This window comes from Leuciscus leuciscus (assembly GCF_965113295.1).
Source record: "Leuciscus leuciscus genome assembly, chromosome: 7".
In the NCBI taxonomy this organism is placed as follows: domain Eukaryota; kingdom Metazoa; phylum Chordata; class Actinopteri; order Cypriniformes; family Leuciscidae; genus Leuciscus; species Leuciscus leuciscus.
The window spans coordinates 23,813,691-23,840,775 of record NC_138731.1 but is presented as its reverse complement, the minus strand read 5'-3'; the positions used below and the strand labels follow the sequence as shown (position 1 = coordinate 23,840,775).

General features: G+C 38.6%; 1 protein-coding gene across 1 annotated transcript in view; it reads left to right on the top strand.

The window, feature by feature from the left end:
• igsf3 (immunoglobulin superfamily, member 3) overlaps nucleotides 1-27,085 on the top strand; it is a 158,375-nt gene that overhangs the window by 3,906 nt on the left and 127,384 nt on the right. The gene's annotated exons all lie outside the window — the stretch shown is intronic.

The window sequence follows — 27,085 nt, the reverse complement described above, 5'->3', positions numbered from 1 at the left end:
ACTCTCTACCTCCTAACAAACAACAGATGGCTGTACCCTCCTGGACAAGAGGCATGTTAGTTCTGCAGGGAGGGGACTGGGTGAAAATGGAACATTGGTTACTGTTGGCTGTCATATAATTTCATCTGAAAATCTGTGGAGGTCTGTGGAGGTGCATGATTTTGCGTTTGCTCTCAGCAGGAGGATTTGATCAAACGAACGCAAGTAATTTTTGGTATTGCAATATTGTAGGGAACCAATTCCCTAGATCATCTTTGATCCATACTGGTTCTTTAGCTTTGAGTTTATATTAAATTACATGCAAATTATCGTATTTCATTAGAGAACATCTTCAAAACACTTTGGAAGCAGGGGAGCTCAAGCGTTTTTGAGAAAATGTGCATGAACAGCTTATTTCCATATGCACTATAGCAGGTGAGGTGTATGTGAGCAAGAGAAGCAAACATTTCATGGATGGAGGAGAAAATATTCAGGTTCTCATTCGGAGTGAAATGTTTCCCACCACCCTCTATTCCTGTGATATTCTCTAAAACTGCTCGCAAAACAGCAGGAGAGGCCATAAAGACTTTCCTCGTTCACGCAAAGTTAATAGGCCCACAAACTGGTAAACACAACTGTAAAAAGGTTTTTTGTTTTGTTTTGTATTGTCACTTTTGTATTTATAATTAGCTTTCCTCATGGGAAATGCTTTTTTTAGGACCATCATGTGACATGAATGCTTACATCAAGATGTTACACTTCTGGTATTGTGGTCTGCGGATAGGTCCAGTTTGTGTGTGCTAGATCTTGAACTGTGTTTATCTGATCACAGTGTAATGCAAAAAGTGGTACCCAGAAGAAATGTTATCCCTTTTGAAAAACACACTACTACACTAGGCCCATACAGTATGCAAATTTTAACTACTTTTCATCCATTTTAATTTAGCTATTTGAACACCATAGAGGAGGCTGTCACAGAGAATGATAGAAAGGAAAAAAGTGTGTTCTAGAGAGCGAGATTATTCAAGGTGTTTGTCTGAAGTCTTTATTAGACTCCCACTGACTCCGGCGCATTAGCCGAGCTTAGCTTCCCTGCATGAAGTATAAAAAAAAAACAATGCTCTCATTTCCCGACACTCACTAGGCTGGCCTTATTAAAGCCTCACTGAGTGGATTTTGGTTTTATTAGAAATATAGAGGAAATTAAAGGTGCTGTAAGCAATTTCAGCCGTTTTCTTACACTGTTTTGCTAACTTCAACTAGGCTACATGCCCTTGTCATGCAAGATCATACCCCCCTGAAGCATCATATCCGCCTTCTGCAATGACTGTTAAAAACATTGCACGTAAATGTGATATTTTTTTTCTAGCTCATCAAAAAAGAGCTTTACTTAACCAGTAAACTGTTGGCCTACTTAATATGACAAACTATAGCATTCTAACCAAAGGCAAAATTGTCACAAAATGGTAAAATATGTAATTAGCTTTGCTTATAATGCATAATCACATTTTCATAATTAAGAATAAATACACCATCAATAGATTTTTCTCCTATTTCTAATTCAGAATCACATAGTGCATCCATAAAAAGTTGATAATGTAATGAAAACTTTGTTTAGAAAGTGAGTTTTGATTCAGCTGATTTAGACTGATTCAGTGAGCTCGTTCAGTCAAGGATTCTGCCCCCAGAAAGGCTAAATTATTTCCAGTATCTCTTCGATATTTATGGTAAAGCTGCTTGTTTTCAAACTTATTTATTAACAAAAGCTGGGAATATTGATATATTAAATTAATCAACCATTCTTTTTTTTATTTTAATTTTTTATGTCTTTTTAGCATTAATAATAATAAATCAATTTAAATACTGTTACTTCATCCTGCGGCCCCCTTTGGATGTTTGCTGAGGACCGCTGTTTAAGAACCACTGCCTTGGTTTAAACTGTGTATCCTTTTTAATTTTTTCATTAGGGGTCCTATTATGATTTATCACTTTTTCAACTTTAGTTAGTGTATAACATTGCTGTTTGAGCATAAAAAGATCTGCAAGGTAACAAAGATCTAAGTCCACTCCAAATAGAGATATTTTATTTTACAGAAAACACTTTTCAAGAAGTAGGCTACAACAAACGGCTCATTGGGACTAGCCTAAGTCGCAATGTCACTCATTTAAATAATCCCTGCCCACATAATATGCAAAAAGGGGGCATTGTCTTTATAAAAGGGGGCGAGAGCTGGTTGAGCTGCACTAGAGAAAACAAAGACCTGCTTTAGTAGCGTCTTGTTGCCATGCAAAGAGATGCTGTTTTTTCCACCCCGGGTCCAAAACCCCCTTGTTTGGTCTTCCTAAGGTGGACAAACTTAGAAAAGTGTGATTTTAAATTTATTTTTAACACTGTTCCTGAATATTTTAACCCCAACGTTTATCTGTGTTCTGCACGTTTGATGGAGAACAGCTTCCAGAACCTAAGAGTACAATGCCGGCTACACACAAAAGCTTCTCTTGAAAAACAGAGCAGTTCCTACTTTGTCGGGACAGTCAGTTGTTTATGGATCACAACCTGTATGTTTTATTATTTGTTGTTGTGTTTTCTATTATAACTTTTATGTTGTTGCTACGATGTAAACAACAGGCAAAGCTGTTTGGCTCCGCTAGCCTGCTAGCTAACATTACAGTGTTGATGTAGTGTTTAGCTACGGTGTTATACAGTCTATGTAAGACTGTTCACAGTCCTTAGGAACTTACCACTCTGAAATGTCCTGTAAAATCCTGTGCTTGCAAAGGTTCTGCACTATCATCTTGTTCACAAACGTTCTCAGGGTCTGAATCTGGCTCGAAGGGGTATGACAAAATTGATGCCACCGTTAATATTTACACCTGAGCAGATGAAACTCGCGGTTATGGTAAGGGGCGTGACATTTACAGAACACACGCAAAGCGGTTCACTAATAACAACACACTAGGCCAGCTAACCAATCAGAGCACGTTTTGTATTTTGGAAGGCTTCCAATGCTTCAACGAAACAGAAGCTGAACAGTTTCTGAGACAGACTGGAAAGAGAGGTGCTGCAATAATGTAAAATATGTGACACGATAATGTGTTTTTGAACAGTCAAGCATGAACCTATTCTAGTACACACCAAAAACAATATTAAGACTTCGTAAAAGAGCATAATGGGACTACTTTAAAAGAAAAAAAAAACTACAACTTTTTTTCCACAGTACTGTAGATTCAGCTGTGGTGGCATAGATAGAAAACCCTGGCTTTCTCCAAAACTTCCATCCTCCAAAGACCTGTCAGCAAAATAAATCTCAGACAGGGTTTCTGATTGGTTATATAGCCTAGGGCTGTCACAGAGACAGGTTGTCATTACTCAGGACACCCAGTGATGTGAATCAGGTAGAAGATTCCAGAAAATATATCATACCCAGCACTGTTGTGGTCCTGCATTTCTAAAGTAATTTTTTTTAAATAAAGTTTAAAATGTACAGATTTATAGATGGATTTGGTCAGAGCGGGGAGGACAGACTGGTTGACTGCTGAAACCGTAATGCTTATTCTATAACCCTGCCATGTTAGCGCTCTACAAAGCCGTCAGTGCTGTTTACACCCAGCGTTCAACTTCAACACAATGGAGTTAAGAGTCCCAGTGGTGTGTAAGATTCTCGTAGAACACACATTGCACAGATACACACTGTGTTCATCGGGACATGGTCATTGCACTCTTTCTAAAGAGGCTATTTACACCTCCCACACAACACTCAGCTATCTTGCCATGACTCTTCAGTCACTCTAGTGTTACTCAGTTGTTGCAGGACATTGTCGTCCTTCGAAAACCTGAGAATGTCATGGCAGTTGAAGGAACTCTCAGCTGCCTGACTCCCGAATGACCCGTTGCTCCAGAATGCTGATCCATGAATGTTTAGCTATGAGTGTCTAGCCAGGGTCCCAGGGCCCTATTTGTCATCTGTCTGATACATCCTGTGTACGTTCAGGACTGCCTTGAGATGAGGCCAGCCCTACACGTGTTTATACATTCATGGCATTCTGTTCATTTTCCACGCTTCAGGAGATTATTACCGTGGTGAAGATCTGTAGTATACTCTTAAAAAAGCAATTACTTTTCACAAAGTATAAGCTTTTGAGTTATACATAATAAAAATGTGAATTAGCCTACTTTGAATCAACATAACCAATATTCTTAAATCTTGTACCAACTAGTCTAACAGAGTTGTCTGAACAAACAATTGCATGTTGAACAATATTGGAGATTTCTTTTAAGGTTTACAAGCTCTCAGCATGCAGTTTGTGTATGTGGTGATGTTAAGGGCTTATCTTTTTACATGATGTTTGTTGATTGGTGGAAACTATTGGGCATAGGCCTAGTATCATATTTTATACAAAAATACGGTTAAGAATGTCGGGTCTGGTTTCAGATGGGATCAGACATGTTTACAAGTTTTTTCTCTACATGATGACATGAAGTTTTATTTAAGAAGTCAGGGTCCAGTGACAGTCAGGGATCTGTTGTGTGTATTTGTAGATGTCCCACAGTGGAATAGCTGACAAGGAAAGTGTTTGGAGGCTTGAATTTTGGTTACAGTTTCAGACTGAAACAAAAAGCAGTGGGACATGTAAAAAGTGTATCTAAACAGTAATCCAGGTTTGGAGATTTTCAGTAGTGATTGAAAGATTTCATTTTCACATATTTGACATATGTATGGTGTGTGTATGTGTTTTTATAGCTGTTTGAACACTTAACTGGCAGGTTGGTCCCATGAACACTGTGCTTTGTGCTACTGACAGCTTAAAGGGTTAGTTCACCCCAAAATAAAAATTCTGTCATTAATTACTCACCCTCATGTCGTTCCAAACCTGTAAGACCTTCATCCATCATCGGAACACAAATTAGGCCCAGAAAGGTAGTAAAGACATCGTTAAAATAGTCCATGTGACTTCAGTGGTTCAACCTTAATGTTATAAAGCGACGAGAATACTTTTTATGTGCAAACCCCCCACAAAAATAACAACTTTATTCAACAATTTCTTCTCTTACGCTGTTCACGTAGTAAACACACAACACCGTGCAGCGCTGCCAGGTTCTACATCAGATTGCCGGCACATTATTGGCTAGCTCCTGCATCAGCATTACACGCATGCGTCGCGGTGCTCACGTGAATGGTGTCGGACAATAATGAGCCGGCGACCTGATGTAGAACCTGGAAGCGCTGCACTGTATTAACTACGTGAACAGCGTAGGAGACTGACGTGGAAGAGAAGAGATTGTTGAATAAAGTCGTTATTTTTGTTTTGTTTTCTGGCGCACACAAAGTATTCTCGTTGCTTCATAACATTAAGGTAGAACCACTGTAGTCACATGGACTATTTTAAAGATGTCTTTACTACCTTTCTACCTTTGAAATTACTGAACTTAAATATACGAGCTTGATAAAAATGATAATTCTAGAAAAAATTTTTAGATGGCACTTAGAGGCTTTTGCATCTGAACTCTTCATATATTTTATTCATGGACATTTTAAAGGAAGCGTGTCATTATGTAATGATATTTATTTATTGACTGTTTTGCCTTGCCATTTTTGTTCATAGACGTATAGTACAGTGCTGACATACAGAAATGTACTCAAACTTGCGCTGCTTGTATGAGTGCTACACTACTCAACGTATTGGAGCATTTGGGCTAACTGCTAAGCCACAGCTTTATAGTTTACTTTTCATCCCTTGAATTATATAATATGCTGGAAGGTTGTGCTATCAAGAGTGAGAAGTCAAGAAGTTTTGTGTGGGTGTGTCAATTTCCAATTGTTCGTCTTTATCAGGTCTACTACTGTGAGACTTTATCAGCTTAAACTGTGTTGTACTTTGAATCACTAGTGTTTATCGTTACTCGTGTGTTCTCTCAGGTTCTTTGTTGTTTATTTATAGTTCCTTCCCTGTGCATTTGTGTGTCCTGGTAGGTGTGCACTTGCCTGAAGTGGCTCAGATTAGATCTAAACAAAATGGAAACATGCAGCAGGGGGCTGGAGTTGGTAAGCTCTTTTCTGCCCCCCTTAGCTATTATACATGGTCTTCGTAGTTGGCTCAGATCCTTGCCTGGGACCTGCCTCTGGCTCTTCCACATTTACAGGAAATCATGGAAGACCAGACCACCTCTCAAGATCTGACCAAGAAAATGAGGCATAAAAAGTCTTTCCTGCATGTTGGACCTCATTCAAGTTGCTTTATGTGTTGCAGTGACTTCTTTGAATTTCTCTTTAAGAAATCTCCTCCTCCTCCCCCGACCTCCAAACAGCTGAGAACACACACAATTGCATGACCCCCAAACACCCACACCCCTGCATAAACCCTTCCACCCACCCACACAAGACATTTAAACAATTTACTAGTGCTTAGGGGTGGGTGATATGACCAAAATCTTATATCACAAAATGAGAAATTTTATTTCACAATAATGATATCACAATATAATAATTTTTGCTTTAAATAAGGCTTTTATGATATAAATATTTGATCCCGTTGAAATTTCAGAATTTTTGTCACCATTTTGTGAAATTCGTTCTCTTTCACTGCTTATTGCGCTTCAACAGTTTTAAAATGGTTTATTTTTAAACCGCAATGCTTGAAACGCATGCAAATTATAAGCTTTCGGAACTGCGCAGGACAGCAGTGTCACATGAATGTAATCGCAATAGAGACAATAGTCCAAATATCTCTACCGGTTAATCGTGTCAACCGGTATATCGCCTACACCTACAGTATATGCTATATTTAACAACATATTTTTGGTAGTAGCTCTTCTCAAAGCCTGAAAGATTTTAAAGGGGACCTATTATGCCCCTTTTTATAAGATGGAAAAAAGTCTCTGATGTCTCCAGAGTGTGTATGGGAAGTTTTAGGTCAAAATATCCCACAGATAATTTAATTTTTTGTATGTTAAAATTGCCACTTTTTGGGAGGTGAGCAATTTTTGTGTGTGTCCCTTTAAAGGCAAATGAGCTGTTGCTCCCATTCCCCTTTCAAGAAGAGGGCGGAGCTTCAAGAGAAACAGGCAACTACAAAACAGGACAATCTCATGTACTGAAAATGTCAGAAACTGTCAGCGGTGTTCAGCCATATAGGCTATGTTTGCACCGGAGTTGGACATTGTTGCCTACAGAGCCAGAGAATATAAACTGCATGGAGATAGAACAGGTATAGTTTAGTTTAATTATGGTTGTAACTTATGTTGTCATCTTGCTTTTTTCCACTATTAGTACCAGCCTATTGTAGCAGACCCCGTCCGAATGATGGCAAAAACTTTACTGATGAATTTTATGAATTTTATTGTACATGATCACACAAAAGATGAATTAGCCTATCTCCAGTAAAATAACTGTAAGAGCTGAATAAAATAGTACGCATTAAATTCTTATCAATAAACTCTCTCTCTCTTGCAATTATCATCAACATACACAACGAATTACACAAAAACACTCGTTACAACTAACAGTAAACACACATACAAACCTTATGCCTTTTCAAGGGGTGCTTAATAAACTGGTAAACTTTATAGGCCTATGCGTAAAACAACTAAGATGAACTGTAATAAAGTACATGCTCTCCCTTTCATTACTGCCGTAACCATCTGGAGACTATAAGCCGGATCATGAACAGTTTGAACTGATCCATCCTCTAGTAACAACTTTTTAGGAAAATCAGTTTTCTCTATTGTCCCTTTGTTTTGACCCTCGTTCACAAAGCAGTCTTGTGTAAAATGAATCGCGCAGACATAAATTAATTCGAGGTATTGCACACCGGACGCGCACTTTCTCAGTTTATGGCCAGCAATATTGTTATGTTTAAGGACATTATGGAATTAAGATAATTACTTAATTACTTTAGATTAAGGTACTATGTTATGATTGTACTGTATAATTAAATACAATCGTTGCTAAGTCTGCAGTCTGAATTCACTTTACCTCAGCGTCCTTTAACTGAATGAATTGAGAATAGGCTATCACCTGAAAATCTGATAACATCAGCAGTTTTCATCCACGCAGCTTTCTGTAAATTAATGTAAAACTAAATGTATATTGCAGCACAGGGTGAAGTCAGTATAAACATTAACGACAATTTGAGACAAATAAATGTACATTTAATATAAAACTATGTAGATGGCGCTCTGTGGTGCGGCAGGATTTTGAACAAGGTCCTGAGCCATAGCTGGGTGCCGCGGACAGACACCGAATGGCGCCGCCGGTGTGTGTACACTGATAGAGAATAATGTGTTCGAATTTTAAAGACGTGGCGCTGCGCTACGCTTCTCGTCTGGTGTGTGACCTCCAGGTCAAAATTTTTGTTAATTTTCCTCAAATCGTAGTAAATGTATATACTGACTTCACCCTGTGCTGCAATATACATTTAGTTTTACATTCATTTACAGAATTGCTGATGTTATCGGATTTTCAGGTGAGATTCTCAATTCATTCAGTTAACGGACACTCTGAGGTAAAGTGTTCAGACTGCAGACTTAGCAACGATTGTATTTAATTGTACAGTACAATCATAACATAGTACAGACATTATCTTAATTCCATAATGTCTTTAAACATAACAATATTGCTGGCCATAAACTGAGAAAGTGCGCGTCCGGTGTGCGATACCTCGAGTTGTCCTAGACAAGGACAGCTCGAGGTATCGAGCTGCGCTTCTCGTCCGGTGTGCGATCCCCTTTATGTTCACTCTTACATCCAACAAAAAAAAACCACCTGAATTGATTAGGAGACATTCTTGTCGCTACAGCTGCTTCGGCCTGATGAAAATGGTGGACAGTGTAGAACTAGCTCAGGGCGTTGTCTATGGTAATACGGCAGAGTCTGTCAGCAGTTGTGGGTGGGGCCTGTACAAAGTGACGTGACTTTGCCCAGAATCTGCGGACGGCTTGTTCTGAGACACTGCTTATGATTTAGCCTGATAGGATTAAAAAAGGAATGGGTGTATTTATCATTATAGGATGGTTACACACACACCAAAACACACATTTATGTTCAAACATTTTGCATAATAGTTCCTCTTTAAATGTTTTGAAAGTAACAATACTTTGAATGAATAGAGCTACAATGACAAATCTGAATAGGAATGTTAATGATCTTAACCTACTACTGTCAAAAATGTTAAATGTGTCAATTACATTACAGATTCATTCGTCATTGCAGCTCTATTATGGCTCGTTTCCACCGCGCAGTACGGTACAGTACAGTACGCAATTATTTCCGTTTCCACTGTCGTTCCAAGTTGTGAATGGTACCAAAATGCCGAATCGTATCCTACCACTTTTTCAGTACCCTTCCATTGGGGTACCTAGCACAGTGGTACGGTACCTAAAGGGTGGAGCTAGACTCACTGCAGAATGTTGATTGGTTGACAGAGAATCGTCACTTGCGCGTGCTACAAGGGGGATGACAACATAAGAAGCGCCATTTTTCAAAATATAGTTGCAATATAATACTACTGTTATTGCGTCACGAAATGTAGTTTTAAGAGTTTTTCAGGCGAGAATTTAGTTGTTTAAAGCTCAAATCTGTGGTTTCAGGCGAGAATTTAGTTGTTTAAAGCTCAAATCTGTGGTTTATTTATTATTAATAAATAAATAATGTTATTTATTTATAAAGATTTATGAATTTTGTTTTGTTTTGTTATAAATAGGCTAACGTTATGCATGCAGTGAATATGATCAATAAGCGTTGACTGAACCACGTTTGTGTGGCTATAAGGTTTAAATTAAAATGAAAAGAGGCAGAGTGGTGTTTTATAACATAGTTTGTTTTATTGTTGCCTAAAATGTACATACAGAGATAACCGGAGTAGCAGAGCTAGTTGAGTGACGCTCTCAAGAACGCGCTGTTCCATTTGCAGAATTACCAGACTCACGTCCTCGGGAGTCATACTTTGCATTCTTGGTATTGAGAAACGCCTAATGTTGGCGTTTGTCTTCTTGTGACAAACAGCCACATGCCGAGAAGCAAAAACAAGATCTGCTGTATGTCATAAACTGTTGTTTACTCTGTTGTTTTCTTCTTCGCATAACCGCCTATCAAGTAAGGTACTCTTGGCGGTAGAAACGGAAGCAGGATCAGGGTTTACCATCCCAAATCGTACCGTACCTTACCGTTCAGTGGAAACGAGCCATTAGACTTGGATAAGTTAGTAAAGGCATAGCAATCTGAGTCAAAACAGTCTGAAGGACTGTGCAGAGTTTATTGAACATGGCTTGAGAGAAACCTTTTCTAGAAAGGTTTAGAGACAATAGTTTTCAATGGAAACTTATAGGCTTTTGCTTCTGTCTGAGAGCTTTAAGTAACTTGTTATTCCTCTTAGAGCCTTCAGTTAAAAGTTTGCAGTGGAAGTAGTGCTGGGCAGTATACCAGGTTATACTGAATACTGGTGTTTATTTTATTTATGATATGAATATTTAATATACCACAATACCGGTGTATGGCACTTTAACAACGATCGGAACGTGGCGCGGCGCGACACTGTTTGAGAGGGGGTCCCTTTTCACTGTTGCACTGTGGTGAGGGCACAGTATGTGTTACTAAGTGTGACGGTGAACATGGATAGTTTAAACTATAATTGATAGTCAAATTATATTACAGTGTTTCCCATACATTGGTTTACAATATCAACACAGCCTTTTGGAAAATCTATTTGTGGTTGGCATTGACATCATTAAATAAACATGAGCACTGCACGTTTCAAAGTCAAAACGCGGCGCGGGTGTTTTTATATGAATGTATAAGTGTACTGACGGTCTTTAGAAAAGTTTTGATGTTATTTCAATTGAATCTTTCTTTATCTTTCCTGATAAAGCAGAGTTTATGAGCGCTGCACTGCTTTGTGCAGAGCCGTTACCGTTATTTCTGCTGCTCCCAAAGCGCCTCCTGCTGGCACCTCTTTGTAAACAGCCTTGCAAACTTGTATTAATACTAGTGTGGATTTTTTTCTAAAATATTCACTCATGACAGTAAAATAGGGCAATCTACTGCAGTATTTCCTCTCTCAATCAGTAGAAAATGTGGTTAACACCCAGTCAAGCTTAAAAAAAAAAAAAAAAACGTGATTTATACCGTGAAACCGGTATAATTTTGAAAAATACTGTGATATGGATTTTTGGTCATACCGCCCAGCACTAAGTGGAAGCCTACTGAATTTTGTTCTTGTTTGTGAGCCCTCTTTGAGTCCAAAAGATGTAGCAATTTGAGCCAGAACAGACTGAGTTTGGTGGACATAACTTGGAATCTCTTGGTAAAATTACAGTCTGAAGTTTTCAATGGAAACCCATGGGATTTTGCTCCTGTTTGTGGTGCAATCAGTCAAATAAGATGTAGCAGTCTGATTCAGGACAGTTTGTAGTAGGCCTACTCTGCCAATTTTGGTGAATGTAGGTTGAAAGGTGTGTATTAAAGTTTTGTTTTGAGTTGGGAGTATTGAAAGAAACCTAGGCCAAATCGTTTGACTTTATTGTGGTTAGAATTCCTGTATGCCCTTATACCAGACACTTCCAATAGTCCTGACTTCCCTCTGTGTAAGGTCCTGAATACCAGTCACAGAGCCAACCCTAATAATTAGCATCTTTCACTCCTGAAACTGCTTTTGGAAGTAGACGAAAGCTTGACTCTCTTGAGAGACACTGCCATTACTGCTTTAGCAAACCCAAAGCATCTGAGTGATCGCACTTAAAAGGACAGAATAAAGCAGTCAATCAGGAGCTGTGTGTTGACGGCTTCATTAACTCTGGTTAGAAACTCTGGTGTCTGATTGGTTTTCTTTTAGAACAAACAAGTGAGTGGACGGGCAAAAATGGTAGGGTAGGAACGAGGGATTAGAGGATAAAGGCTTCTACTTTAGGCCACACTGCCATTCAAAGACACAACGTGACTGACAATTCCTAAAGAAGTCAGTCAGAAGAGATTCAATTAATTGTTAATTGGCTTCCTTTCTAATGTTTTGCTTTATGCCCAAACATGCAGATGGAGATTGAGTTGAGTTAAAAGCTAAAAGCTGTCATTCACACAAGATACTCAAATTTGCTTTGCATGGGATTCCAGATCATCTTTGTTAAAAGGAATCCGTCATTAGTTGACTTAATGATTAAGTGCTTTTAAATGTGTCTACTCACCCCACTGTGCCGCCATGTAAACAAAATGGGGCAATGGAAAGGGGGTAGGGAAGAAGTGCTCCTGTAGCAAGTGGGGAGTGGGTCTGGGGGGTCTGTGGGTGGCTAGACTAGACACTTAACAGACGGGAGTGGATTGGTGATCCCGGTGGGATGTGGGGGAACTGTTAAAGCATGGTCGTGTCGACTGGTCACAAACACTAAATATTTTAGTATGTCCACGGAACTGATGGATGGAACTGTGGAGTGCAGTGTCTGCATCCTGCTCATGAATAATTCAAAGGGGGACTTGAGGAACAGTGAGAAGGCCGGTAAGTCTGTGGGTGGGGGTTGATTGAATAGATGGAGTAATAAGATGGGGTGCAGTGAAGAGACAGATTGTTCTTGTTCTTAGTGATTGACCGTAAGTAGGACGCATTCCTGTCAAGTAGGGGTTGGGGTTAGGTGCTTTAACAACGCTAGCAACATGCATTATCCATAATTTATTCATAATTTTAGGGGTTCAGTATGTAATTGTTTAATCAGTACACATTTACAAAGAACCAGAAATGTCATACTAGCCTAAATCAAATCTTAAGTTGAGTTTACTTTACGTCCCTGTTATGTCAGTCGAGACATTACCGTTTCCACCTGCTATTAACATGCGTTTCAAATGCATCTTCTGTGACCACTTTTGTTTGGATATTGTCAAGACACTCCTCTCTTGTTTTGTCACTCTATAGCCACTTTTACACTGTCGGGCCGAACGGTTCTAAGAATGGGAAGAAACGGTTCCAGTTGTATTTGCACCTGGTTTGGCACAGCACAATTACAAACCATTCTCAGCCTGGATTTCTCCCATGCTGCTAGATCCGTGTTGTGACATTGCAACTCAGGAATCGTCACTTGTCTTTTGCCTGTCTACCAGTTTCTCTGTAGCTGGCTAAGCACACTATTTGAGCGACGTAAACACAAAATAACAATAAAACGAAAAGAAATATCTGATCATCCTCCATAACACGGTCGCTATGTCATCTCGTCATTTGTAAACTCTTGCGTTACCAAGGCAAGGACTGAGACATTTGTATGACATTCCAAAGAGCTCCGTTATCAATCCCACAGTGGAAAATGAAACCATATCTGTGCCGGCTGGCCTGGATCATCATGGAGCGGTTAAGCAAAGAGAATGATTTGGCCCGACGATGGAAATGCGACTTAAATCACTTTCTCAGGAGTGCTGAGTGTGGCATGTGTATACTACTGAATGAATGATCCCATGTTGCCTGGCTTATGAGTGAACTGGAAGGGAAGCAAATGAAAATTTCGACTGGAAGGGCAGCAAATGGCAGTTTCGACAGCAAAATGTTTAAATGACTTGTTTTAATGCACTTTCTCTCAACACGTCCCACTTATCACTGAAACATTTCTCACATCACCCTGGTCTAAGACACATTCACGATGGATAGCGTTTACACTGTATGCAATGTGGTCATTTGCTTTTTGGACTATATTCACATTTGGTTTCAGTGATCAGATCTAGCTTCATGCATGCTTTTTTTATCAACACTTGAATGTGGGTAAGTTTTAGAAAAAATAAATAAACTGAGAAAATCGCATTTTTGTCAAAGACTATGTCCAGATCGGATTGAGAACGATGATCAAAAAAGTAGATCGAGTCCATCAACACTCCCAAAGCTTGCACAGTCCTGTACCTCATCCTGGATCGACATTACATTCTGTAATGTTAGGCAGTTTTCAAATATGCTGTTTAATGTTGATGTACGTGTTATTTTACATATGCATCTGCTTACATATGCTATCGCTTGTTTCTGCTTCTTCTTCCCCTGTGTTTTGATCAGGAGATTCAGTACTCTTTCAGAAGATGTCACAGTGCCTCCTACTGAATTACATTGAAAACATGGAAAGCCGGAAAATTCTGTCAATGGCGGGGAAGCATAAGCTGCGTCTGAAATCGCTCCCTATCCACTATATAGTGCACTATTTAGGGTGTCGGCCATTTTGTAGTGGTGTCCGAATTCTGAGTGAACGACATCATTCCCTACATTCATTCACTACTTTTACCCACTATCCTCTCTGAATTCGAGTGTACATCCGATGTATCATGGCATGTGTACCGATGTACCATGTGTCACCATGGCAACGGCGTAAGCGAGATTGCGCTTAACTAGTGTAGACACTGACTGGAAACCCCGCGAAAGTAATGTTTGAAGTAATGAAAGTAATGTTTAAATAACAGAGGTTTTTTTAACAGAGGTTTTTTTTTTTTTTACAGTTTTATGTATTTATTTATTTATTTACATAAATACCGTTATATCTATATTTGAATAAACAAATGTGTTGTGTAGTGTTTTGTTCTCTTTTATTTTCACATATAAATGTAAAAAGTAAATAAATATGACAAGCAAGTCTTTTTTTTTTTTTATCAAATAACGCAATAAACGTGAAAAATACATACATACAATTGTTACATACAATTCATACAGCCAAAAAAGGAAATATTAAAGATGGGTAGGTAATGTTTATGACGAAATTGTCCAAGCTCTCTGGCGCGTGATAATTATGTCAGCGTCCGAATTCGCTCACTCATTTTCGTTCACTCTTTGCTGATGTAGTGCACTCAACTGCCATTCACTATGTAGGGATTAGTGGATGAGTGAACAAGTGAGCGGTTTCAGACACAGCTATTGTCTCATAAATGACAGAAATTTCCGTCAGAAAGAGTTAATGCTAGATGGAAACAGGGCCTAACACAGTCCTACATCCCTACAACCCCAACTCTAGCAGCGTCATGGGTTTGATTCTCAGGGAACATATGTACTGATTAAATGTATAGCCTGAATAATACATTGTAAATGTACAGACTCACTTTAAGATGCAGAGAAATTGAGTTTTTCTGTTGTCTCTTCTCCCTTCCTGATGATACAGTAAAATTAGCAAGTGGAAGCTACAGTATGATTAATATTGATCTAGACTGAAATTAAGTAGTAAATTAACTAGCCAGATCAATAGCTAAATGTTACAGCTACATTTAAAGCTTGCAGTTTGAATCATTGCTGACAATTTGAATATGTTGGCCACTTCCTCTGCCTGTAGCTCTAATGACATTTACTGCTTCCTCTGCATCAGGATTAAGTGAAAGCTGAAAGAAGTATCTGTGTATTGTGAAATACAGTTTGTGCTTTAGCCTCCCCCATTTATCTTCTGTACCCTGTTATACTATGATGCAAGAAACCGTTTTTGGAAAGACCTCTGTGCTATGTTTCTTGTTTTGGTAATGAGAATGGTCTACTTCATGGAAGAGTATACAACATTGGGACTCAACTCTGATATGAGAATATTTTTTGGAGCATTGTATTAGTTTGTGGGAGGATTTTCTTACTTCTCTTATAGCCTATACCTTCTTGTTTAGTGTTTAATAACTTAGATGATTTAATATGCTGCTCTTGGTCTGTATGTATGTTTGAATGTCTAGACTAATTAAAAAAGATGATATTTAGTTTGTTGCAAAAAAAATCTTTGTTCAATTATGATAGGACCTTCGTTCTAAAATGTACAAGCCAGCTTTATATTTTCATGAATTAAGATTAAATTTTATAATAATAATAATAATAATAATAATAATAATTTAAAAATTGGATTATTGAATTATAATAATTATAATAATCCCTGTGTCTCTGTTTGAAAACAGGCTAGATGTGAGGGGGTTTGACTAAGAGTAAGACCAAGCAGCTAGCATTTATTTAATTATCCATTACTAATTGTCATAGTATTTTAGTAAGTAACATTACAGACAAAGATGTAGAACCGACATATTGGTGCATGTAACCAGCATGTAGTATTACACATGTGCATCTATCTGTGTCATCCTCTGTAAAGTCTTTGTAACAAATGTGCTCAATGAATATTTAAAATGTGTGTATCAGATGTGTAGACGTCAACCTCTCTGTCTCACCTTTGTGTTACACTGAAGAGCTAAGTGTTAGATGGCTACATGGATTATTGATGGAGAAGACAGTGCTCAGCAGAGCTGCAGATGGTTCTGTGGCCTATATGTTCCTGTTGGGGAGGGAAGATTGATCTCTGATTTGCTGTGTTTGCATTAGTGTTGTCACGATATTGGAATGTCAACTTCAGTACAATACCTTGAAAAATATAGATTTTTGATACCATGGAGAAAATGGCCATAATTACCAGCATAAAGCTAATTTGTTTTTGCTTTTTGATGATTTGGGTATTTTTGTTGATATAGCCTAGTCTACACACAGCACAGGGAGGCTTTATTTGAATCGTTGCACTACATAATTTTTTTTTTTTAAACGCACAAACAGTCAGTAATAGAATAAATGAAACCGTAATAAATAAACAATTTGCAGATGATAGCACATAGATACAATAGAATAAAGAGACAAATGAAATACTACAGAAATGAAAGGCATAAAATGTAAAATAACACTGAATAGTGTAGTTTTCATTGTAAAAATTAAATACAGATTAATGCTTAAAATTAAAGTTACAAAAGTGATTCAGTCAACAACAACAACGAGTGATTTTTCTCTTTTGTTTTTTTGTTCTCTTATTAACATGACAGGTTTATTAGGCTGCTGTCACTTTAAGAGCTAACTCAGGGATCCAATATACTGCTACACAACATACTCAATTCTCCCATGCTGCTAGAATGCATGTTGTGACATTGCAACTCAGGAATTGTCACTTGTCTGTTGCCTGTTTACTAGCTTCTCTGTAGCTGGCTCAGCGTGCAATTTGAGCGACGCAAACACAAATGAATAATGAAATTTAAAAAAATGTCTGATCATCCTCCATAACGCTGTCGCCATTTACATCTCATATCGTCTATAAACTCTTGCGTTACCAAGACAACGACTTACACTTTTGTATTACATTCCAAGCGGCTGTTATCAGCCACACAATGGAAAATGAAACCCTAACCGTAACGGTTGGCACGGAATGAGAACCGCTGGGCTCTGTGGTGGAAAAGCTAATTATTTATGTTCCGAAACTTACTTGAATACTCGGCAAGACGTGCATTTTGACACATTTTTGTATGTATTTGACCGTTTAAGCGCAATAAGCCATGAAAAATAAGTAAATTTGGTTCTCACAAGCTGTTTGAGAGGCGGCTTCATGAGAGCGCCACTTATATAGATCAGACAAAGCGCGAAACCTGTGGGATTGAGTAAAATTATGCGAAATACAAGACCTATTTAACCGGAGCGAATGAGACGATGATGTGAGAGTGAGAGGAGATGGGTGTGTCTCAATTGACCGTCGGAGAGAAGAGAGAGTGAGGACGCACAGCTGGTATCGGTGAATCGATATTGCAGGAAAGGAATATTGGTACCAATCAGTATCAATAAATATTGAAATATCTATATTTTTGACTACACTAGTTTGCACATGTTGTCTTTTAGGGTGTAGATAGTCTTACAAACCAGACATTTGACTTTTGGCATACATTCTGGACCACACTGCAGCTGATTCTGGCCAAGAAGCACCTACTTTGTCAGTATTAGGCTAGATTAATCACAGTGTATTTGGTAAAAAAATAATTGTGACATTTAGTGATGATTGATTGACAATAGCCTAATAGATTTTGGGGAAAAGCTTTGTCTATACAGTAGGGTTAAACATTTTGGGGAAAAAATCGAATTGCAATTTTTCTTTTCTTTTGTTACATCTTGTTACAAAAAGATGTGTAATTCCTTTTTTTTAAATGCTGTAAAAAAAAAAAAAAATTTAAAAAAAAATCCGGCTTTGGATGGCTGCACAATTTGGTCTAACATAACATTGATATTTGATAATATATAAAATTTGTGTGGAGCAGCATTTACTGCAAACCGAGCCCTTGCAAACACTTGTGTTATAACAGAGTTCCATGCTTCACTCAAAAACATGCAGCACATATATTTATTTAATTAAATATTTTTATTTTTATTAGGCTATTTGTGCAGCCTTTGCTCTCTCAGGACCTTTTTCTATGCAGTCAGTGTACCATAAATTAGGATTTGACTGATATACAGGATTGCAGGTGCGTTTGCTTTGACCTTTGCCCTGACTCTAGCTTCTTATGCGTTTTAAGTATCCATTAAATGTAACAGTTTGCATCTGCGTGAAAGAACTTGCACGTTCCATTGAAGTCACACACATGTTTTGTATCAGGCCCAGACCTTTTAATTATATTTAGGACCCTTGTAATTTTGAGTCAGACTCATGTTGAGCATCAGGTGTCCTGTTTTTGTACACATGCAGCGTGTAGTGGACCGTAGTAGCCAACACCTCTGTTCATGTGTCCCGAGGATGTTGTTCAATTTAGAGTTTGTTTGTGCATGAAGGCAGCACAACACAACACAAGCACTCTGATTCATCTAAGACCCTGACCCAGAGTCCAGAAGAACCGCCCCAGCCCAACAAAGGAAAGAGAGCTTAAATAAACAGCCAGCTGCAAAATCCATGAACTGTCTTATCTTCAGGGTCGATGTTTTTGCTTCAGTTCTGAAAATACTCTGAAAGGGTAACTATAAATTCACAGCATGCTCGTCTTTTGAAAGAAATGAATCCGTGTTAAACAGAGGCCAGCTCTCTCACCTATTGTGTGCAGCAGCAGGCCTCCTTTTGAAATGAAAGATGGAGTGGCTGTAGAGGGCTAAATTGTTGCCAATTACAGGGACGGGCCACAGAATAGCCTTTACTCTTCTGTTTGTGTGATACATCCATTAAGGAGGAAGGGGCAGAATGCTCAATCCTAATGACTGGCTTGCCTGTGTTGGCCTTATAAGTGCTTTTTTGCTTCACATTGGCTAATGCATCAGCATTTTAAAAGGCACATGCTAATGTAGACTTCAGTGCCTAATGCGGGATGCTGTCTTCACTAGTGCCAAGCACTTACATATACGCATAGTGGGGATGAGCTAAACAACATATTTTCAAAATAGATTAGTCAGTGGGTTGACAGAATAACTAGTTGGAAAACCTGTATAGTTAACACAACACCAGATGCAACAGCGTGACTTGATAAAACACATATTTTCCTGGTTAATGTTTAATTTTTATTCATTTTGATTTTGCACTTATCCATTTCGTTGCAAGTGCAGTGCGCTTGCAGAGAGGGCCCGCCCACACGCTTCTCTGATTGGCTGGGATGTGTGATTGATCTTGTTGTGACTATTTGTTTACTCGAAGCAGTATTTGATTATTGATCTGGCTTGCTCATTTTTTCATGTTTTACATTTTGATTCAATTTAAGTGCTATGATAGGAAAGTTAAAGCTGCAGTCCGTAACTTTTTTGGGTTAAAAATGATCCAAAATAAATTTTTGAGCAAGTACATAACCAGCCAGGGTTTAACACTATCTGCTTGCCTTAGCTCGATTCAAAACGGTAAGCTTGTAATAATGTTTTTAATTCCAGTGGTACTGGTGGATTTCCGCGGGAAATTCGAGCATGTCTTTGCGTCATTACGTCTCATCTGCACACATAAAGAAGTTGTCTCGGCTAGTAGGCTATATTGCGTGTGAGGATGTTGGAGGTGGAGATTTATAGCCTTTTCTCTTACAGCACTGGCGCACTGACTGACAGCTGCACATTCTCCTCAAAACATTGGATTCATCCGCGCCGTGCCGAGGCACAACCAACGTAAAGTTGATAATTCCGTGAATAACTGCAATTGCAGATTTCGAACAGGGATGGTGACAAAGAGGAAAAACTACAGACTGCAGCTTAAGGCATCCTTCTATGAGATGATGTTGCTTCTTACACAGAATAAGGCAGTCGTGTGTTTTATAAGTCATGTTTAATCAAAGCGTTTCATTCTACTGTTTATCTAGCTACAGTGATAGTTTGATGCCCATAGGGATTTCCTGGGCTGAATCCGAAATCTCCCCCTAAACCCTCATTCACTATTCCCTACGTTAGTCCACTAATACTGTTCACTTGAAGGAGTGAATGAAAACGAGTGCGTGAATTCGGACAGCCGTTGAGAGAACATCGGTTGTACAATCGTTATCGCAGTGCAATGTGGGATTGAATAAGCGCACTCAATAACGTACACTATGGTTTCGGACACCACTACAAATGGCTGTCCCCTCAAATAACGGCCTATGTGAGGGTATAGGGGACGATTTCGGATTCAGCCCTGGAATGATGTGCGTTATCATACTTTCACGGCGGGGCATATTTGGCGTGTCTGCGTGAGAGCGCCCTCTGGCGTTCAGATGGAGCAGCATTTACTATCGATCAGCCACACTGCACTGACAAGCTGCGCATTAAATAATAACAGCCTTTGTCAAATCGCGTGTGGTTTCATTGCGATTAATTGTGCAATGATAAATCCAGAAGCTGTATGAAAGGCACCTGAAGATTTCCATCCTCTTGGTTTTTCATTCATCTGGGTCCCCTGTAGCTGAGGCTTGGAGGAAATTGCCTTTTGGGAAATTGAGTGGAAACAAATTAATTTGGTAGTACGTGAGCCTCTTTAACAGGAGGTCAGCAGCTGAGAGAGCCCAGCACAGCACTGCTGACTGGAGGCCCCTTGTCCTCCTCATTTTCTCAACATTACCTGCACTCCCATGGCTGGTTTATTCCTCTTTATTCACATAAACAGGGAGTCGCCAGGCACGCTCATTTATGACATGTTTCATTTAAGAGCTGTGTTCTCTGTCACACACATCAATCTGAAGGCAGTAGTCAACCAATTTACAAGCATTTACCCTGTTTGCTGCTGACCTTTTCATGTGCAACCAATGATTACCAGACAGTATACATGATGTATTATTACATGGGTCGTCACCGCATACAATGCAGTATGTATGCCATGAACATGAGTAGGCCTAGTTCCCGATTTATTGTTAGTACACCCTCATGTTGTTCCAAACAAATACTTTCTTCTGCAGAACATGTTATGAAAAAAAATTCTTTCTGTTTTTGTCTATCCATTGAAAGTCAGTGGGGTCTAGTGCTGTTTGCATAGAGAGAAACATTTGTAACTTTCTTCAAAATGTCGTCTTTTGTGTTACGCAGAAGAAAGAAAGTCATCCATGTTTTGAGAATGTTTTCATTTTAGGCTGAACTATCCCTTTAACATTTAATTTTAAACACTAAGACACTAACAAATACAAATACACTACTGTTCAAAGGTTTGGGTTCTGATTTTTTAAAAATGTTTTTGAAAGTTTCTTATGCTCTCCAAGGTTACATTTATTTGATTGAAACTACAGTAAAAACAGTAATACTGTGAAATATTACAATTTAAAAACACATTTTCTAAATGAATTTAATTTTTTTTTCAAGGTATTCATGTGATGATAATTTAAGCTGAATTTTCAGCATCATTATTCCAGTCTTCAGTGTCACATGATTACAATTTGTTAAAGTCTGCTCATTTGCATCCGTTGAGGCACTTCGGTAACTTAACTGCATTGATTTATAGGAGTGGAATTCAGAGACGGAACTGTGGCTGTGGGTTGTGGATGTTTAATTCATTTAAACTTAAATTGCATTAAATTGACTTAAAAATGTAAGTGGAATCTTGTATAACTTATAAAGAAGTAGAAAATTGCTCAAAGCTGCAGTCCGTAGTTTTTCCTCTTTGTCGCCATCTCTGTTTGAAATCTGCAATTGCAGTTATTCGCGGAATTATCAACTTTACGTTGAATGCAATGAATGCAATGTTTTGAGGAGAATGTGCGGCTGTCAGTCGCCGCGCCGGTGTGGATACTGTCTTTCGGAATCACAGATTCTACTTTTTGGAAGTATGACCAACATAAGAATTTTCACCGGAAAATGTAATTGAACAAGTAAGTTCTGACCAACTAAGAAAAAACCAACAACATTGCAGTAAATTGCGCTGATTAAATCTAACGATCGTTTATCATATCACGTCAAACCGTGCCAATTATAGGCTACTTTGTTCTCAAATTGTTAATGTTAACAACATCAGCATTGCGTGACTACATTTAATGCCCTTCCGATATTTATCCTTGTTTTCGCATGGGCCCGGTGGCTCTTTTTTTCTGTAGCCACTCTGAAGTCCGAAGTCTTTTGCATTTTACAACGAGTGAGTCTCCAGTTGTCACTGCGATTGTCGTTTGAACGTTTCTGGATCCGCCATCAAATTGATAAGTTTAATTATATCAAGTGCTGTGAGAAAAGGCTATAAATCACCACCTCCAACATCCTCACATGCAGTATAGCCTACTAGCCGAGACTCCTCCTTTATGCGTACAGATGAGACGTAATGACGCAAAGACATGCTCGAATTTCCCGCCGAAATCCACCAGTACCACTGGAATTAAAAATATTATAACAAGCTTACCGTTTTGAATCGAGCTAAGGCAAGCAGATATTTTTAAACACTGGCTGGTTATGTACTTTCTCAAATTTATTTTGGATAATTTTTCATTATTGTTTAATAATTAATAATAATTAATAATTAATTATAATTTAATAATTGTGTATAAACGGGCTAGGAATTTAAAAGATTGCCTACTAGTACATGCTCGTTTTCAGAGTGTCAGTCCGCGTCCGTCTCAGTTTTTACTCTGTCCGATACAGAATGGTAATTATCGGTGTGGGAATTGTGCTCAGTGCAATAATACATTTAAAACATCTTTTTTTTGTCATCCAAGAACTGGTAAAAAATATATAGCCTAATCAATTCTGTGATTACTTGTGTTTCCACTCATGTTGTTTATTTGATCTGTTGTCCTTGTGGTTTAGGTTATTTGGGAAAAACGTCACGTCAATCAAAATAAAGAATTAGTGAACATAAGAGTTCTATCAGAAGAAAATATGTAAATTATCCAGTTGCGGCTCATTTTCTATCTTCGAATCACGATGTTTCCTCCTTACGTTTTTGTGGGATTGAAAAAGTGAATGTGCCACCGAGAGGGGCGATATTGAATTGCTCTTACAGAGAAGTGAACCGTTTTGGATTTTTTCTTAACTTTGATATTATTCACAATTATGTTTGTAGGCTACCTGTTTATGATGATGTGGTGTTAATAATGTATTCAGTCAATGAGCTTAATTGGTTACAAATGGATCATTACGTTGATTGGTCATGTGATTATTTTAAATGGGATTGAGTTTGAATAGTTGCATGTCTGATGAAGGTCGTGAGACCGAAACATTGCTAATAAAATTTTGATACTCATTTGCAAGTACTGATAGTGTGCGGGAATTCCTTGTTTTTTGTGGATAATTTTTAACCCCAAAAAGTTACGGACTGCAGCTTTAACTTATTTTGATAAGTTAAAGCAATTTAAAAACATATGTTGTCATAACCTATTGAGCATACAATCTTTTACAGTGTGTGGTGCTACAAAGGGATTGATTTTAAAGAAAAAAAATCTCTCGATTAAATTAGTCAACCTTTCCAGTCAACCATCCTGACCCAGTTTTGCTAGCAACCTCATAAAATATCTCTTCCATGTCGCTATTTACAATGCTTGAGGTCAAAGCCACTTGCGATGAGAGTCTTGTGAAGGGGCTTTTGCATGGTTTATCACCTTCTATGACATTTACAGTATCTAGGCCTGCTGGGTTGAAAGATAAAGCGCTCAGGTGTTATTATGACTTTATTGTAGCAGAGCGAGTGTGATTTTATGGTAATTAGACTTCCCTGTCGTCTCCTGGAGGGTGTCTGTGTGTGTCTGTCCTCGCCTCTGTTTGATTTAAGTGGAGCACGTCCAGTGGATTTTCTGCCCTGTGCTTGTTATCCCTCTCGGCCAGCCGTATCTGGCGGCACAGGTGTTTATTCAAGCACAACGCACCACTTTGTTTGAGCATGTTTGCGCATTTGCTCTTTTCTCTTATGTGTGGATAAAATGCAGTTGAAAGATGGTAAACAAGGTTTGCTCTGTGGATCTCCAAATTTGGGAGCTTGTATTATGAGAGCGTTTGAAGTAACTTTTTTGTGCACCTAAGAGAGAATGGTTTACACAGAAACGGGGCTTTCTTGTTAACTCGCGTGAGTTACAGTGAGTCCCAGACACTCCAAGATGCACGAGAAGTGGGATTATCCACAGCCGGTTTAAGAACATGGTGTCACATTATAATGAAGCAGTGAGATTGTGCCTCTGTGGAGGAGACGTGGCACGCTTCTCACTGGATTAGTTCTTTATTCCCCTTATCTTTGCCGTGTGCATAATTCTCACACACACATCCCATGCGAACGTTTGTCCTGGTTCCCACTCTCAATGGGACACTGGCATTCAGAGTCCAGCAATCACAAGCTAGATAGAAACGAACAGTTTGTCGGCTCGGTGGGTTGAATAGATTTATATTGGCAGCAGAATCAGAGCAGGTGAAACTAGATATTAGATGTGGGTTAATGCCGTGTTAGGATGGGCAGCTGTGGTCAGAACGTAGGTAGAATGCCTCTGATGAGGGATTTAGGACCTCATTGTCTGCCTACGTGAGCCATCGTTTCACTTTGAAGCGTCTCTGAGCCCGTTAAACCTCGCTGAAAGGGTTCAAAGATCTCTGAGACAGACACAAGCAGCGGGGATTCTCACATGTGGTCACGGGCAGAACGAACGAACAAGGAGGGGGAGGGTTAGTGAGGAGAAAAAACAAGGGAACCTGATTCTGGGAGAAAAATACAAACGGAGAGAGTGATGTTGCTCTGTCTGAAAGGATAAAATATGGTGTTTGACTTCGTTTTAGGTTGCATCAGCTCCTCTGAACATATGTTTAGCACTAAGTGATGACATTTTTATGAGCAGTCGTGCGTGGACCTCAATTTGCCGCAATCGTCTTACTGACTGAAGCAAAACTCTTCAAGCACTAACAGAACTGCTCTTTGAAGGAGTATATGGGCATTATGTACTTAAAGGATAATTTATGTCAAAATGAGATGAGAAGACCTCTTGTCTTTTGAAACCCATATGAGTTTCTTCTTCTTCCTTTGAACATTAAAGGAGTTATTTGTGGGCCATTTGTGAGAGTGTCCATCATTAAAGAAAATGTAATCGTTTCTTAAAAATCTAACTCACTTGCTCTGAGAAATGTACTTTTTGTATTTTAAGATGCTTATTGACCTTGGCACAAACAGTCATGAGGATTTGCAGGGCTCTTCTCTATGATATCATTGTTTTGTTTGTTTTCTGCATGTTGGATGATGGACTTGGACCATATTAATGTAGTTGGTCGCACCAACTGATTTTGTTTTTGTGCAAGTTTTAAAAAAATGTATTGGCAATGAAGCAGTTTACTTTTTAAAAATAAATAAATATCTTTACTGTAACTTTTAATCAATTTAATTCATCTTGGCTAAGCAAAGTATTAATTTATTTCTTAAAAAAAATTAAAAAAAGAGTCTGTTCCTCACACAGCCATTGTATTGAGACAACTTGTTGTTCATAAGTATTTAGTATGGATGGACTACATTTATGATATTTTGAGTTTGACAGCACCTAATCCCTTATCCAAATTCATTGTATGAATATAACAGCTTGTACATTATGCTAAACTTCTTTTGTGTTTCAGGGAAAAAAGTATGTTTGGAATGACATGAGGATGAGTAAATGATGACAGAATAATTTTTTTTGGGTGAACTACTACAGTATATCCCTTTAAATGAACTATCCCTTTATAGTGCTATTGTTACAAAAAAAAACAGCCTTCTCACAGTCTCACTCAGTCATATATTTTCCTCCGGTCTCTGAAAGCTCAATTTATGACGTAGAATTGGACCATCTACAGTGCCTGCAATGCTTTGTCACTGTGGTCATTCCTTTTAGCATCGGTCAGACAGCAAGGCGCCATGTTTTCTGTCCTGCAGTGGTTCATATGCCCTTCTGGAGGAAGAGACTCTTACTTGCCTTGGCATACAGCTCTCCAGAAATGTAGCCTATTAAATTGTGAAAGCCATCCCACAATGCACCAGGACGCGATTAAAATGAGGTCTAAAACCGCTTGCATTCCTTTGGGCCTCCTTTTTAAAGTTGTGCTTATTGCATTTAATTCATTTAAATAATATCAACAGGGCTGTTTGAGTTTATGGGAAGATTTTGTCTCATCTTAAGGGCCTTGAGCAGTGATGTTTCTGAAATTATGTCACACTCAGAATGCAAATCCCATTAAACTGCGCTTTTGCAAAAAAATTTGTAAAAAAACAGAAATAATTCAAGATGGATTTATGAGCTCAAGGAATAAAAAAGTATCCAGAGACTGAGGGACTGACAAAACAGCACAATGAAAGTGCTGGAGGGGTGGGGAATAAAGTAGCTTTGCATATATTGTAAATATGGCTCCACACACCCAGAAATAAATGTCTTCCATTTCATATCGTTTTTTCGACTGGCTGGGTACAGCTCGGTGTATGAGGCCGTTCATTTTTCATCTAAATGGCCTTTCTGGGCATGTGCCTGCTCGGAGGCGCAAGTCCATTGACTGCCAGTGTGATGGAAGTGAATGGGAGACTGAAAGTGAGAGTCCAGCATGCATTAACTTAAAAATGTTATACTATGGTATTTTTATTGACGAAGTGAGTTGTGCCTAAAGACATGCCGTTTGTCCTAATGTCTAGCTTGAACTTTTTTTTTTTTTTGCTAGGATGCATTTTTGCCACGACCAGTGGTTGCACAAATTACATCCACAGTCTATTGGCAACGCTTTTCCCGACTACTCTGTGGTCCCACAGTCTCCTAATGCACACCTATTTTACTTCCTTTGGTTTATCATGATGCTCTGTGTACCTCTCTTTATTTCCTGCTGTCCTGTTCTGTTCTCTAGCCTGGAAACCATGCGGCCCGTCTCCATCTCAGGATATTACATGCTACATGTTTTTCTCCAGACACTACATCTGCATATAAAAAAACACACACACACACACACACACAGTCCCTAGATTACTTCCTTGAATACAGACTCACTTCCTGCATATCTGACCATGTCACATTGTTCATTATTTGTCTGTCCT